The sequence below is a fragment of the Eriocheir sinensis genome, unplaced genomic scaffold (genome assembly GCF_024679095.1).
Source record: "Eriocheir sinensis breed Jianghai 21 unplaced genomic scaffold, ASM2467909v1 Scaffold20, whole genome shotgun sequence".
In the NCBI taxonomy this organism is placed as follows: domain Eukaryota; kingdom Metazoa; phylum Arthropoda; class Malacostraca; order Decapoda; family Varunidae; genus Eriocheir; species Eriocheir sinensis.
The window spans coordinates 18744-34723 of NW_026111406.1; positions in this window are offsets into that span (position 1 = coordinate 18744).

The window sequence follows — 15980 nt, forward strand, 5'->3', positions numbered from 1 at the left end:
AATGCCATAAGCATATGCGTACCCTATCGTAACAGACGTTCAGCTTCTAAGAAGAAACCCAAATGGTGGAATAACGAAATTCAAAATAGCCTATCTCTTAAAAAACGCGTATACAGTAGGTACATATCATCTCAGAGCGAGGCTGACAAACTAGAGTTGGACAGAATTCGCCGCGAAACCAAGAAATTAATAAAACGAAGCAAGAAAAATCTTGAAGAATATATAGTGGAAACAAGTAAATCTAATCCTAAAGAATTTTTCATCTATGTAAATAATAAAAAGTCACTCACTTGTGGTATCGGACCGCTTGCTAATGAAAATGGTAACCACACGAACGATGAAAATGAAATGGCTACAATCCTAAATAACTTTTTCGCATCCGTATTTACCGACGAAGATTGTTTATCACCTCAACCGCCGGAGGTTAGAAGGACCGAAAAGATGTTAAGTGGCGTGCTCATCGTAGAAAGTGACATTTTACGCACAATTGAAAAGATTAAAGTAAGCAAAGCTCCTGGTCCAGACAAAACTACCCTAGGGTCTTAAAAGAAATCAAACATCAAATTTGTAAACCGCTCTCCATCATATTCAATAAATCTTTAACAGCTGGAAAAGTTCCGTCGGATTGGAAACTTGCAAATGTCACACCAATTTTCAAAAAGGGGGATAAGTCTCATCCAGGAAACTATCGACCAATTAGCCTGACATCTATTGTTTGTAAGTTATTGGAGACTATCATTCGCGACAATATGGTGAAATTCTTCGAAGAAAATACTATAATAAATAATTTGCAACATGGCTTCCGTAGTAAACGTTCGTGTTTGACTAACTTACTTGATTTTTTTCACTATATTTTTGAGGTGTTCGATGAAAGCAGATCAGTAGATATCATATATCTGGATTTTCAAAAGGCATTTGATAAGGTCCCCCACCAACGATTGCTCATCAAACTACTGGCGCACGGTATCTCTGGTAACATACACAATTGGCTTGCGGACTGGCTCTCTGAGCGGAAACAGAGAGTAGTTCTAAACGGTGTTACATCTAACTGGCTCGATGTCAAAAGCGGCGTACCTCAAGGATCAGTGCTTGGCCCCATGTTCTTCTTAATTATTTATGTTAATGATATCGATGATGGGCTCATTTGCAAAGTATCAAAATTTGCTGATGACACAAAAATTGCTAGTTAAGTAACTGCGATACTCGACGAAGAAGCTTTACAATCAGATATAGATCGACTTGCACGTTGGGCCAATCAATGGCAAATGAAATTTAACGTTGAGAAATGTAAAGTGTTGCACATCGGAAAAAATAACAATCGCGTTCGGTACGTAATGAATGGCCAACAACTTTCTGCAGTAAGTAAAGAAAAGGATCTTGGAATCACTATATCAAGCGATTTAAAGCCCGGTCAGCATTGTTCAGAGGTAGTTAAAACTGCAAACAAATTGGTTGGCTTCATCGGACGAGTCTTTAATAATAAATCGGAAAAAGTAATATTAAACTGTATAATTCGTTGGTTCGACCCCGTCTAGAGTACTGTGTACAGTTTTGTTCTCCCTACTACATAAACGACATAGAAAAGTTGGAATGGGTCCAACGAAGAGTAACAAAGATTATTCCTAGGTTGAGAAATTTGTCATATGAACAAAGGCTTAAAGAAGTAAATTTATTCAGCGTATCAAAACGAAGAATGCGAAGCGATCTAATAGAAGTGTTTAAAATGTTCAAAGGATTCAGTGATATTAATGCGGAAGATTACTTTACAATTGATCGATCAAATAGAACAAGAAGAAATCACAATTTGAAGATAAGTGGTAAAAGATTCTCGTCGCACGAAGCTAAACACTTCTTCTTCAATCGAGTTGTTAATGTTTGGAACTCTCTACCTTGTGATGTCGTTGATAGTACAACAGTTACGGCCTTCAAGAATAGATTAGACCAGTGTTTTGAATCCAACCAGCAACTAAGATATTACTCATTGTCGTAATAACGTTAAGTTCTTTCGAATACTGGTGTCCTTGTCCGCTTTTATTGCCCGGTTAGTGGTAGCAGTAATGGTAGTTCTTTCCTCTTTCCTACATAAATTCCATGCAGTTTTTCCATGCCGCATGATTCTTTTTCCTTTCCTGCCAGCTTTGGCTGGAGGGATGGGGGGTGGGGAGGAGCCTTCGCCTTTGCTGTCCTTCATCTTCCACCTTTGATTAGATAGTTAGTGTAGCTTGTCACAAACAACCTCGTAAGGACCAGCAGGTCTGCTGTTGTTTGTTCTTCCTTTGTGTTCCTTTGTGTTCCTCCGCAACCCGGAAGGGCTGCCTGCACCACAGCTTATTTTTGCCCTCAGTGACGAGGCTCTCGTGAGACTCGTCACAACATGTGAGCCCCCGAGATAAGCCCCCCGATAAGCCTTCGCCAAATCAGTGGACCGCCAACACTCGTCGAGCGAGCAAATCTCCCGGCCTCTGGGAAACCTATAGACTGCTGAGTTGCTCGCACGGCTCAGCTACGGGCTGCTCCTGAGTGCCTGATCGGAGGGCCCGTGCCTCCGTCGCTGCTCGCCGGCTTCTACCCGTGGCTGTGGCGGCGGCGGAGGCTTCCCCACACCCGCCGCACGCCAGCGGCGGGTTTCCCCCTGCGACGGGCCGTCAATGGACAAAGGCCCGTTACCCCTATTTAAGGGGTAAATCCCTAACGAACGAACGAACGAGCGGCGGGTATTCGCTCTCCGAGCCCACAGCAGAAGCGCAAGTCCACGCCCCCACCACTCACTGTCGACATGTCTGGAGGCGGCAAGGGAGAAAAGGTGAAGGGGAAGTCAAAGTCCCGCTCCAGCCGTGCCGGCCTGCAGTTCCCCGTGGGCAGGATCCACCGTCTCCTAAGGAACGGCAACTATGCCGAGCGCGTGGGCGCCGGCGCCCCCGTGTACCTGGCGGCCGTCATGGAGTACCTGGCCGCCGAGGTGCTCGAGCTGGCCGGCAACGCGGCCCGCGACAACAAGAAGACCCGCATCATCCCCCGCCACCTGCAGCTGGCCATCCGCAACGACGAGGAGCTGAACAAGCTCCTCTCCGGCGTCACCATTGCCCAGGGAGGTGTGCTGCCTAACATCCAGGCGGTGCTCCTGCCCAAGAAGACCGAGAAGAAGTAATCGCCCTCGGCCTTTCAGGGACGACAACAGTACCGTTTAATCCGGCTCCCCTTGGGAGCCACACCCTTTTCCAAAAAGAGAGTTCTGGACACCCCCTCAAGTACATAGTGCCATTCCTAGGTCAATTCCTGCTGATATTATTAGGAAGAAGACCCTCAGTCATGACAACAACAATTAAGAACCCCTGAGTCTGGCAGGCTTCCCAGAGTTAGTTTGTTTGGTTGTTTGTTTGTTTGTTTGTTTGTTTTTTCATGGCAGGTAAGAGACTCCTCTGTTGACAACGACAACAACAACCCACAAAACATAACATAACAAATAAAAAAAAACGCAAAACAGAGCCAGGAGGTAGGTGCTGCAGGTCATTGAGATGATGATGGCCGCCGTGCAGATCAGATGCGGCGCTGCCCCCGCCGAGATGATGTAGGTAGGTAGTAACTGGGTGGGCTCCGACCCGCCCGTCGTCATCACTGCTGTGGCCTGTAGAGTAGGTCCGGAATGAGTAAAATGAATCCGTCAGTCAGTCAGGCACTGACGTGATGTATGATCCCCTGCCTCACCCGAGAAAGCATGCATCGGTTTGTACCTTCACCTTCACCTTCACATGCACACACAGCCATCATCACGGTATAGTTTAACCCAACCTAAACATCCTGTCTCACACGCAGGTGCTAGGTGGCGAGGTAGACCCTGAGGAGAAGAATAAAACGTTTGGGATGGTAAGCTAAACTAAGCGCAAAACCACCAGGGCCAGCCAGCACAGACACTGCGATACAGGAGTCTCACCTCGCGCTAGCTAATAAGAATTAGAATTAGAATTAGAATTAGAATAACACACACACACACACACACACACACACACACACACACACACACACACACACACACCCACAAAAAAAAAAAAAAAAAAAAAAGAGTTTCAGGAGACCCACGCACATAGCTCCGCCGTAGGTTCCCCTAGCGGACGGGGAACCACACTAGTTGCTCTTCTGCTGTAACTAAAAGCCATTGCTAAGGAGTTATTTTTTTTTTCCTTGAGAAATATCTTTAGCATATTCTTTGGCCAGTATGTGGGTAGAGTTTATTACATTGTATGATTCTCTCTTGATTATATCTTTAAGGTTTTTTGCTACCATAAACCATACAGGAGCAGTATATTCACACATAGGTGTTACGGGAGTTATGAATAGAGATCTTATATGATTTTTCTACTTCGGTAACCATTACGCTTTTAACTCTGAACTTTTTAGACTTTTTTGAGGTAAATTCTTAGAATAAAAGCCTTAACAAGCAATTAACTCCCTCTATACCTCTCACATACACTAATGAAAATATATATGTTCTGTTTGTAGGTATTAGAATATTTCAGTAACTATGAAAGAGTTGATAAAAGTGCTATTAGATTTCATTTTTCCTCCCATATGCACAGGATGTAAAAACAAACTTGTTCAAGGAGAATTATTTATTTGTACCATTTGCTTGAGTAACAGATAATCCTATTACCAATCGTTTTGTAGATACAGCTACTATTACCTATGGTCTTGCGTTAAAAAAAAAAAAAAAAAAAATTGGGAGGTATTAGAATTTGAGTATGGCAATATTTTTGTATTAACATCCAGTTATTTTAGTGATATATGGAATAATACTTATTCCGTTGCACAGGCAAATATTGCAGGAAAGACACTATAATCCAAGTGATTATTTTCGCTAAAGGACCTTCAGATTCACTAAAAAGAGACAGTCATCTAACATAATTATGTAAAAAGAAATCGCAATACTCCATCCCAAGCACCCCCCCCCAAAAAAAAAAAAAAAAAGCCAACACGCATTACAAACCTCAACAAACTAAGAACAAAACTCCCACAACAAAACTAACTAAAAAAGTTAGCTTGCAACAAACAAACAAACACAAACGAGCTAGCTCCCTAACTAGCTTTGTTGCTAGTTAGTTAGTTAGTTAGTTTGTTTGATTGTTTGTTTGTTTGTTTGCTAGTTAGCTTGTTATTTTGTTTGTTTGCTTGCTTGCTTGCTTGCTAGTTAGTTAGTTAGTTATTTCGTTAGTTAGTTAGTTAGTTTGTTTGTTTGCTAGCTAGCTTGTTTGCTTGCTAGCTAGCTAGTGAGTTTGTTTGTTTGTTTGTTTGCTTGCTAGTTACCTAGCTAGTTAGTTTGTTTGCTAGCTAGCTTGTTTGTTTGTTTGTTTGCTTGCTAGCTAGCTACCTTGTTTGTTTGTTTGCTAGCTAGCTAGCTAGTGAGTTTGTTTGTTTGTTTGCTAGCTGGCTAGCTAGCTAGCTAGTGGGTTTGTTTGCTTGCCAGTGAGATTGTTTTTGTGTGAGATAGCTAGATATATAGCTAGTGAGTTTGTTTGTTTGCTATCTAGCTAGTTATTTTGTTTGCTTGCTAGCTACCTAGCTAGCTTGTTTGTTTATTTGTTTGCTTGCTAGCTAGCTTGTTGGTTTGTTTGCTAGCTAGCTAGCTAGTGAGTTTGTTTGTTTACTAGCTATTTTGTTTGTTTGTTTGTTTGTTTATTTGCTAGCTAGTTACCTTGTTTGTTTGTTTGCTTGCTAGCTAGTGAATTTGTTTGTTTACTTGCTAGCTTGTTTGTTTGTTTGTTTGTTTGTTTGTTTGCTTGCTAGCTAGCTACCTTGTTTGTTTGTTTGTTTGTTTGTTTGTTTGCTAGCTAGCTTGTTTGTTTGTTTGTTTGTTTGTTTGCTAGCTAGCTGGCTAGTTTGTTTATTTGTTTGCTTGCTAGCTAGCTAGTTGATTTGTTTGCTAGCTAGCTAGTGAGTTTGTTTGTTTACTAGCTAGCTTGTTTGTTTGTTTGATAGCTAGCTACCTTGTTTGTTTGCTAGCTAGCTAGTTTGTTTGTTTGATTGCTATCTAGCTAGTTAGTTTGTTTGTGTATTAGTTAGCTAGCTAGCTAGCTTGTTTGTTTCCTAACAAGTTTGTTTGTTTGTTGCTAGCTAGCTTGTTTGTGTGTTGCCAGCTAGCTTGATTGTTTGTTTGTTGGTTGGTCGGTTTCTTCCTTTTCTATCTCGTTCGTTCAACTGAGTTAGTTTGTTTGTTTGCTTGCTTGCTTGCTTGCTCGCTAGCTAGTTTGCCTTTTAGTTTGGTATCTAGCTAGTTTTGTGTTTGTCTGTTAGCTAGCCAGTTAGCTTGTTTTGGCTGGCAGGCAGGCAGGCATGCATGCAGGCACACCTATTTATATGCCTGCACACCTACTTTCATAGAAACGTATTTGCAGCTTTTTAGTCATCCACCTGTCTACTGTTGGGCATCTAGACGCTTGCCCAGGGTTCCGGCGGGCTACTCGGTGGTGGGGCTGGTTCAGCGTATCTGAAAAGCGGGTCCAGTAAGAGAGGGCGCAACGTTATGAGGAGGACGACAACGAAAAACAAGAAGAAGAAGAAGAAGAAGAAGAAAAAGAAGAAGAAGAAGAAGGAGGAGGAGGAGGAGGAGGAGGAAGAGGGAGATTCCCACTTCCTCAGCCTGTCCCTTCAAGTTCGCTCTGAGCCTGTCCCTCCCCCTCTAACCCTACCCTTGCTTTCCTATACACTCCTGAACATTCCAAGAGACAATAGTAGGAATGGATCAAGAAGGGGAGGCTTCTTTTTCTCTCTGTCTATATATTTGCCGTCTTTCTCATTATTGTTTTCCTTTTTAACCATTCTATGTCATCCTTCCTCTCTTTCTTTTCCTCTTCCCGTCAAGACGTCTCTTTGTTTTGTCTATATATTTTCCAATATAGTTCTCTCTCTCTCTCTCTCTCTCTCTCTCTCTCTCTCTCTCTCTCTCTCTCTCTCTCTCTCTCTCTCTTTTCATAGATATCCTGTTACTGTTTTTACAAAGAATTGACAGGAACAGGGGAAATTATAAAAATGATGTTTCTGTAAGAACTGAAACAAACAAATTGGAGCTTACTAGTGTCAAATGAGGTGGATGGGGAGCAGTGGGCGGAGGTGTGAACCATCATTAGGCAGGAGGGAGGGAAAAGATGGGGGGGAGGAAACATACTGGAGCTTACTAGTGTCAAATGAGGTGGGTGGGGAGCAGTGGGCGGAGGTGTGAACCATCATTAGGCAGGAGGGAGGGAAAAGATGGGAGGGAGGAGACAAACTGGAGCTTACTAGTGTCAAATGAGGTGGATGGGGAGCAGAGGGTGGAGGTGCGAACCATCATCATTAGGCAGGAGGGAGGGAGGAAACATAAAGAAAGAAAGAGAGAAAGAAAGGAAATATAACTGAAGTAAAAAGTGTGCTACTATTCTCTTAGTGAATAAGAATGTGGACCTCAAAGAGGTCCGGGGGGGGGGGGGTTAGGTCGGGCTCGCTCAGGCAGCGGTATTAACCACCGAAGCCGTACAGGGTGCGGCCCTGGCGTTTGAGGGCGTACACCACGTCCATGGCGGTGACGGTCTTGCGCTTGGCGTGCTCAGTGTAGGTGACGGCATCCCTGATGACGCTCTCCAGGAACACCTTGAGCACACCACGGGTCTCTTCGTAGATGAGACCTTAGATGCGCTTCACACCGCCACGGCGCGCCAGACGACGGATGGCCGGCTTGGTGATGCCCTGGATGTTGTCCCAAAGAACCTTGCGGTGACGCTTGGCGCCTCCCTTTCCGAGTCCCTTGCCTCCCTTGCCGCGGCCAGTCATGGTTCAAGTGGGTAGCTCAACAGTGGAGTGAGTGTTGGGTTGGTGGTGGTGTTGTGGGTTTTTGAGGGTTGTTAGCCCTCGCGGGCTATATGCCATAGGCTGGCCCGCCTCTATCTGGATCATCACTCCGGCCAGAGCGCGTCTCGCCGTGGGTCTCGTCGCGGGCACTTTATCGGGAAACCGGGCTTCCTGTGAGTCCGCGCTGCTCCGAGGGCTTCGTAAAGCACCGTCAGGATGGGGTTCTCATACAGGTGCTCTCGGCCCTTCAGCTCTGCCTCGGCGTGGTTCTCGATGAGGCCCCTTAGGGCCCTCAGCATGGTGTACAACTCCACCCTGGTGAGCGTGACCGCGGGGGCGAACCGAGCCTCCCAGTTCGCCCCAGGGGGTCCTGCGCAAAGGCTCGGGTCAGGGGCGGCAATCTCTGCGTCTGCGGTGGTCGTCCTCAGCGTCTGCGTCTCCTGGGCTGCTGTCTCTGGAGCTGACTGGGCCGCCGCATCCTCAGTGGGCGGAGGAGCGGTCTGGCAGGCCCTGCCTCGCTTCTTCCAGCTTGTCTGTGTTTCGGCGTCTTCCTGAGCGAGGTCGTCGGTGTTGGTGGCGACCTCATCCTGTTGTGGCGGGGCAGCGTCGTCGGTGGTGGTGGCGGCGTCTTCTAAGGTTGGCAGTGGGCTGGCAGGTGCTGGTGCAGGGACCACCACTTCCATTCTTGGGCTTGGAGAGGGTGAGGCAGAGGGAGCTGCTTGGGAAACAGCCTGGTTCTTTGGGGGCAAGGTGTCTATAGCACCCGAGGGCCGAGGGGGGAGCCTCCTCAGTCGTTCGGGGCAGCCCTTGAACCAGGCGTGGTGTCTCCCGCCACAGTTCGGACATCGTGCAGCCCGGACATTGCCGGTCCTCAGTGTATCAATACACTTCGAGGAGGGATGTTTCCCGCTGCACACGCCGCAGAGAGCACCGGTCCTGCAGTGCTTCTGCACATGGCCAAAGGCCTGGCAATTGAAGCACCGCAGGGGCTCCGGGGTGAACCTCCTGACGGAGAAGACACCCCAGACGCCTAGGTCAAGGGACGACGGGAGAGACCCCCGAAACGTCACCTCGACCTGCCGCGTGGGCTCTCTGCGACAGTGACCCGCGTTGTATGTACACCTCCTTGCGAAGGTGACGCGCGGGTCCTCCTGGATCGGTCGGAGGGACTGGCCAAGAGGGTACCGCGAAACGATACCCCGCGACCTGCCCTCGACCTCTCCAAGGTTGATGCCGTCAGTGGTTTCCCTGCTCAGACGAGCAAGGGAAAAAGCAGCTTCCTCATCCAGGGGTTTGATATAGATCGCACCCCCAGACTTCTCCTGCACCCGTACCCGAAGGCCTGGTGCTCTCTCCAGCCGTCGAACGGCGTGGAAGGGGCTCACTTCGTCGTGGTGGAGTATGGTGTATACTCGGTGGTCAGGGGCCGGTGGTGGTGTCGGGGCTCGTCGGCGTCTCTTCTGGACGCGGGTCCAGCCGTCCTCCTCTCCCACGGGTGGGGAGAGTTGGAGGCGCTTCTTCGGGCAAGGTCGGGCCATGGTGAGTCAGGTGAGGAGAGGAGGAGAGCTCCTTCCTCGACCGCTGCTGAGCTTCCAATGGTTGGGTTGTTGGGTGGTGGTGGTGGGTTTTTGAGGGTTGTTAGCCCTCGCGGGCTATGTGCCATAGGCTGGCCCGCCTCTCTCTTGGATCTCTCTAAGCCACGGACGCGTCACGCCCAGAAACGCCAGTGCCGCACCCAACACGGCCCCAATGGCCAGCGCGCAGCGTACCATGAGCGACCGACAAAACCCCACTCCAGGTCCCGAGGATTGAAAGGTGTGAATAATTGAAATTAAGGAAGTCAGAGGGCGACAGTGGTTTGTACGTATATTTGGCAGAGTGGATGGTTTGAGAAGTACTCCGTATAGCGGAGGGACCTTTAGATGGGGTCCAGCCCTGATAGTCGGAGGGAGGCGAGCGGAACGGAGGGGATTCTATGAGGGTAAAAGGTGGCACAGTAAGATAACAGAAGGAAGAGACCTTTGTACAGCAAAGGGATCATTTGTTTAAAGTGGGTCATTCGAACCACGCAAGTAAAGTGGGAGGCAGTAGAAACAGACCTTTTTGGTGGGGTCCAGCCACAGGTGGTGAGCGGAACGGAGGGGATTGCATGAGACCGAAAGATTGAACAGTAAGTGACAGTTGGAAGAGTCCTTTGTATAGCAAAGGGATCATTTGTTTAAAGTGGGTCATTCGAACCACGCAAGTATAGTCGAAGGTGTTGAGAAAAAAAAAAAAATAAATAAAAAAAAATAATAATAATAATAATAATAATAATAATAATAATAATAATAATAATAATAATAATAATAATAATAATAATAAATAAAATAAAAATTAAGAAAATAGATAAAATAAAAAATAAATAAATAAATAAATTAATAAATAAATAAATAAATAAAATATAAATTAAGAAAATAGATAAAATAAAAAATAAATAAATAAATAAATTAATAAATAAATAAATAAATAAAAAATAAATAAATAAATAAATAAATAATAATGATAATAATAATAATAATAATAATAATAATAATAATATAAATAATAGTAATAGTAAATAAAAAAAAAAATAAAAAAAAAAAAGGAAGTCATACTGTCTCGTCGTTTACCGTGGAGGCTCTCTCTGTCTGAGGAACCTCGTGAGTGTCCCGAGGTCGTCCGTCAGGTACCGTACCATCCTTGCTGCAGCTGTTCTTCTCTCTCCGCAAGGGGTGTAACCCCTCCTGGCCGCCATCGTCCTTAGCGGGCCTGTCTGCGCACAGTCCAGGAGGTAGTGGACGAGGGGGTCGTCCGCATCCTCCAGGCAGTGCAGACACAACTCGCCCTCGTAGTCCGCTACGAGGGAGCGAACGGTCGGGTAGCCGAGTCGCAGTCTGTGGATCATTACCCTATCCCTCCTCGCTAAGGAGGAGGGGAGGGGAACGGTCTCGTAGCCGGTGGCGTTGGCGTACCAATGAAGGGACGCTGAGGTTGCCTCAGCGTCCTTCACTAGCGCGAGCGCGCGCCTTCCTGTGGTCCTCTTCGCTGTGCGTTTTAGCTGTTGTAAGCTAACAGGGACCTCGATCGCGATCCGGTCCTGGTCCAACGCCTGCTTGGCTGCTGCATCCGCCGCCTCGTTGCCCGGGACACCCACGTGACTGGGTATCCAGGCGAACGTCACGGCTCGCTCGTCGCGTCGCAGGCGTGCCAGAGTGTCTAGTGTCATAGTCACCAGTCTGATGTTGTCACGTACCCTGTCTCGTCTGAGCGTCTGGAGTGCTGTCATCGAGTCAGTGTAAACGTTGATGTCCTTGTTGTCGGTGCGTAGGGCGTGCTGGAGCGCTGTCAGGAGTGCCACTAGCTCTGCCTGAAGGGTAGAGCAGTGGTCGCCGGTCCGCCAACCGTGTGTCTCCTCGCCGCTCACGAAGGCCGCCGCTGTTCTGCCTCTCTCTCGGTCAACGGATCCGTCCGTGTAGTATACACTTGCCCCATCCGAAGATGTGCGGGCAAGGGTTCCTCTTGCGTGGGCGAGTAAGGTCTCGCGTGAGCACTGCTGCTTGCTGAAAGGCAGGGGTTCCATGTGGAAGCGAGCCACATCCGCAGCCCATGGCGGCGGGTCGACGTAGCCCTCTGCCTTCTCATCCGGTCCTCTTCCTGCCAGGTCCACGTCCGGGAGTGAGAGTCGGGTCGCTCGCTATCCCTCGTGCCCACGTCCTGTCGGTGAAAAGCCTGGCATCCTGTGCTAGAGAGGTTAGTAACCTCCGTCTCGCAGGGTGTCGGACAGTCTGACGACTGTTTTGGCTGCCCACGCGGCTGCCACCTGTTCGATCCGGAGCATCAGGGGAGGGAGCTCAGCCTCTGCTCGCAGAGCCTCTAGCTTCGTCCACCTGGGCGCTCCGAGGATATGCCGCAGCGCGTCGTTCTGGCACCTCTCGAGAGAAGTCGCGACGCTGTCTGAGAGGGACACCATCGCCACCGCCGCGTAGTCCGCGAGGGTACGGACGGCCTGTACGTAATACAGTTTAAGGACTCGGTGCGTCGCCCCCGCTCTCGTGGTCGTCATCCTCCGCATCACGGTGAGCCGGCACTTCATCCTACTCTTCAGGTACTCAGCCTCCTTCGAGAAGGTGAGCCTGTGGTCGATCCACACTCCAAGGTACTGGTACGCTGTGCACCACTCGAGTCGTACACCCTGTATCCTCAGGCTCTGCTCAGGCGTCGGGCCGAGGACCGACATCGCCCTCGACTTCCCGGCTGAAACCGAGAGACCTAGGTCTCTGCAGGCAGCGGTGACTGAGTCGAGGGCCTTCTGTGCCCATGAGAGCCTGTTGCCTCTACCTACGGCGACTAACGCGAGGTCGTCGGCGTAGCTGAGTAGGGTGACGTTGCGTCCTAGCGGAAGCCTAGCAAGGGCTTCCATGAGGGAGTTGAAAAGCGTTGGGCTGAGGACGCCCCCTTGCGGGGTGCCGTTCTCGAAGCCCTGCTTGCTGGAGACGTGGCCCTGGAACCTTACCTTTGCTGTGCGGTCGCGAAGGTAGTCGTGTGCCCAACTGAGGAGCCGCCCTGACACACCTTTTGCCGCAAGAGCATCAGCAATGGCAGTGGGCGAGGCCAGCTCGAAGGCCTTCTCTAGGTCGAGGAAGACCACAACAGCCGGCTGGTTGTTGATCGTGGACAGAAGGGAGGCCATGCTGTCAGCAGCACTCTTCCCCTCTGTGAACCCGTACACGTTGTGATGGGGCGGGCCCATTTGCCACTGTAGGCGAGTCAGTACCATTCTCTCAGCTGTCTTGGCAGCACAGCTGATGAGAGAGATGGGCCGTGTCTTGCCTGGGTCCTTGGGTTTCGGCACCGGTGGACGAGTGCCGCCTTCCAACGGACTGGAAGGCGACCCGCCTCCCAGGAGGCGTTGATGAGGGCCAGAAGGGCGCTCTCACCAGCCGACCCCATGTTGCGTAACATGGAGTCGGTAATACCATCCTCGCCGGGCGCGGTGTCTTTGCTTCTCTTCTCTGCTCTCTTCAGTTCTTCTCTCGTAAAGAGTGGGTCGGTGACTGCAGGCCGGGCCTCCGCACGCCGGATGCGGGCCAGCCTGCCTTGTAGTAGCTCCTGCTGCTTTCGTTGCACTTCTTGGGGGAGGTTGCCTGCGGATGCGCGGTCCGCGTACGAACGGATGAGCCTGTTGGCTTCTTCCTTCGGGGTGGGATGTGCGGCAGGCCTGGGAGGTCTCCCTCCCGTTGCCCGCCGGAGGCATGACCAGAGCAGCCTGAGGCTGGTGCGCGAGCCGAAGCTCACACCAGCTCAGCCACTTGGTCTCCCTCTCCTCCCTGGCAACCTGTCGGGCGTGGTCCACTGCTTCGCGAAGTAGCTGTAGATTCTCCTGCGTGCGGTCCCTGCGAAAGCGCTTGCGGATGGTGTTGACTCGATGGTTCATCTCCTTGACTCGGGGGCTGCGGAACCATCCGTTCTTGGTAGGCGGTCTACGACCGACTGCCTTCGGGATGGCTCTGTCGGCGGCGTCGGTCAAAGCTGCAGCAAGGTCTCGGTCGAAGCGGTCTATGTCATCAGGCTGGCTGTAGTGAAGCCACCACTTAGCCACCTCTCTACGAAAGGTGGCCCAGTTGGCCCTGTCCAGCCGCCACCTGCTCGGCCCGGCCTCCCTCGGCGGGAGGGGGACATCGAGCGTCGTCAGAATCGCAAAATGGTCGCTCGTCAAGGTCGGGTGTAGTCGCCAGTCTGCTCCGTCGGCCAACGCGGAAGAAACTAACGTGAGGTCCAGGGCGTTGCCCTGGACGTGTGTCGGCTCACCTGTGTTTAGCAGCACGGCGCCCTCAAGATCCTGGAGCAGCGTTGCCAGATGCTGCCCTGCAGCGTTGGCGTTGCTCCTGGAACCCAGCACCTCGTGGTGGGCGTTGAAATCGCCTCCAACAAGGACGCTGGCCTCTCCGGCAAGAGTGAGGAGCTCAGTGAGGTCAAGCTCACGTCTCGGCTTGCTGTATACATTGTAGACTATGACCTCCGTCCCGTTAAGGAGGAGGGTGACGGCTTGGGTCTCGACACCCTCGCCGCAGTCTATGGGGCGTTCGACCACCCTATGGGGGATGGAGTTGCTGACCAAGATCAGGCAACCTCTACCCCCAGTCTCGTCCCTGATCGGGAGATGGTGAGCCGTGTATCCGGGAAAGCGGAGGTGGCAATCCCCCCTAACCAGCGTTTCCTGTAGGAGGCAAACACTTACTTCATCCTCGATGAGAGCGGCCTGGAGCAGAGTCTTGTTGGCGCGGAGTCCTCGGATGTTCCACTGTAAGAACCTCAGGCCTGGGCGGCCCGGAGGTCCTCCAGCATTGGGTTCTCCTCGTCCACGGAGTTCGTCGTCGGTCGCGTCTTCCTCGGCGTCCCTGGCGTCAAGGTCAGTAGGTCGGTCTCTGCTCTCTTCAGGACAGCGTCCGTCGCCGAGGTGCGATGGGCGCCCAGGGCTTGTAGCAGGTCGCAGTGCATTCTTGCCATCACTGCTTGCAGGCGCACCATCAGGTCGTGCAGGTCGAAGGTCGGAGCGGTGGGGCGATAGGTGACGGTCGCTTTCCTGGTGGAGTCTGGGCTGATCCAAAACGTCTTCGTCAACCCGGCGTCTAGACGGCCGGGCGCGCTCATCCTCCTCGAACGGCTGAGTGGCGGGGCGGCCTCCGTCCCGGACGACGCACGCGTCTCCGCTCCGGGTGAGCTGAGGTGCTCCGTCTCTGTGGGCGTGCGCCGCTCCACTGGGGCGGGAGTGGGTCCCTCCGCCGTGGTTGCTGGTCGTCTCTTCTTCTTGTTGCGGTTCCTCCTGCGGCGGGGTGCGCTCCCTGGCCGCAGTGGCTGCTGAGCGGGTAGCGGCGGATAGTCTTCCTCCGTCGGGGGCGGGGGCCGTGGTGGCGCCGTCATCTCCGTCTGGCCGTGGCCTCGCGGCTGGGGCACCGGTCCCCTCTCCGTGGTTGGAAGTCGCCGCCTCCGCTCCGCGCACCTCCGCGACCACGCTGGGTGGCTCCCGCCGCAGTTGCAGCATCTTGGCGGAGGCCGGCTGGCCTCCTCCCGTCTGGCTCCGATACACACGATGGAGTCGTGGCTGCCCGCACACACCGCGCAGGTTAGCCGCGACCCGCGGCAGAGCCTGGCCACGTGGCCAAACTTCTGGCACTTGAAGCACCGCGTCGGCTCCTCTACGAAAGGCCGTACGCGGTACCTGCCGAGCCAGCCGAGTGACAAGTCCTTGGGAAGCGATTCCCGGTCCATGACCATTTCCACGTTCCTCGTGGGTAGTCGTCGTCCTTCTCTCACGACATGGCAACGCCTGACGTGAGTCACTCCGCTGTCTGTTAGCTTCCTGATGTCCTCGGCATCGTACTCGAGGGGGTACCCCACAAGCACCCCCTTCACTCTCCTCGGTGCTTGATCCAGCCTCTGGAGGACAATGCCTCGAGGGCGACGAGCTACTACCTCCTCGAGAAACTCGGCCGCGGCCGCGTCCCTCGGAGTCAGGAGGAATGGCGTCGGGGTCTGGAGGTGCACAGCCGGCGCCGGGCGGCGCAGTGTCTCCAGGTGTCGCACCGCGAGGTAATCGCTGGTGCAGTCTCCCCTGTGCACTAGGCGGTACCGGGGGGGCCCCTCCGTGGGTCTCCTCCGATCCGCTTCCCGGGGGGCAGGAGCGACCTCCACGGCTCGTGTCTGCTGCCTCTTCCTCTGCTGGACGGTCTTCCTCTTCTCCTGCGTCACGAACTCGGGGTCGGCGCTGGTAGACGATTGGTCTGGCTCTTGGTCCGAGGACTCCGGGTCCGAGAGCAGCGGTAGGTCGTCGTTCTCCAGGAACCGCTTCCTGGGTGGCTTGTGGTCCTCTGGGGACCGGTCGGCCTTCCTCTTGGGCGTGTCCAAGGAGACGGCCTCTAGGGGGGCGACGGCAGACATGTCTGTCAGACAGTGTCTGTCATCCACTACACTTTCGCTGAAACAGGCACCTAACAGTGCACGAGCACTCGAAGCCACACACTGCAACAAACACTGCACTCAAGAGTCGCCTGAGTCTGAGACGCAGGCGAGCTGACGCACTGTACACAACACTACACTTTTCACTGAAGCACGCACCTAACAGTGCACGAGCACTCGAAGCCACA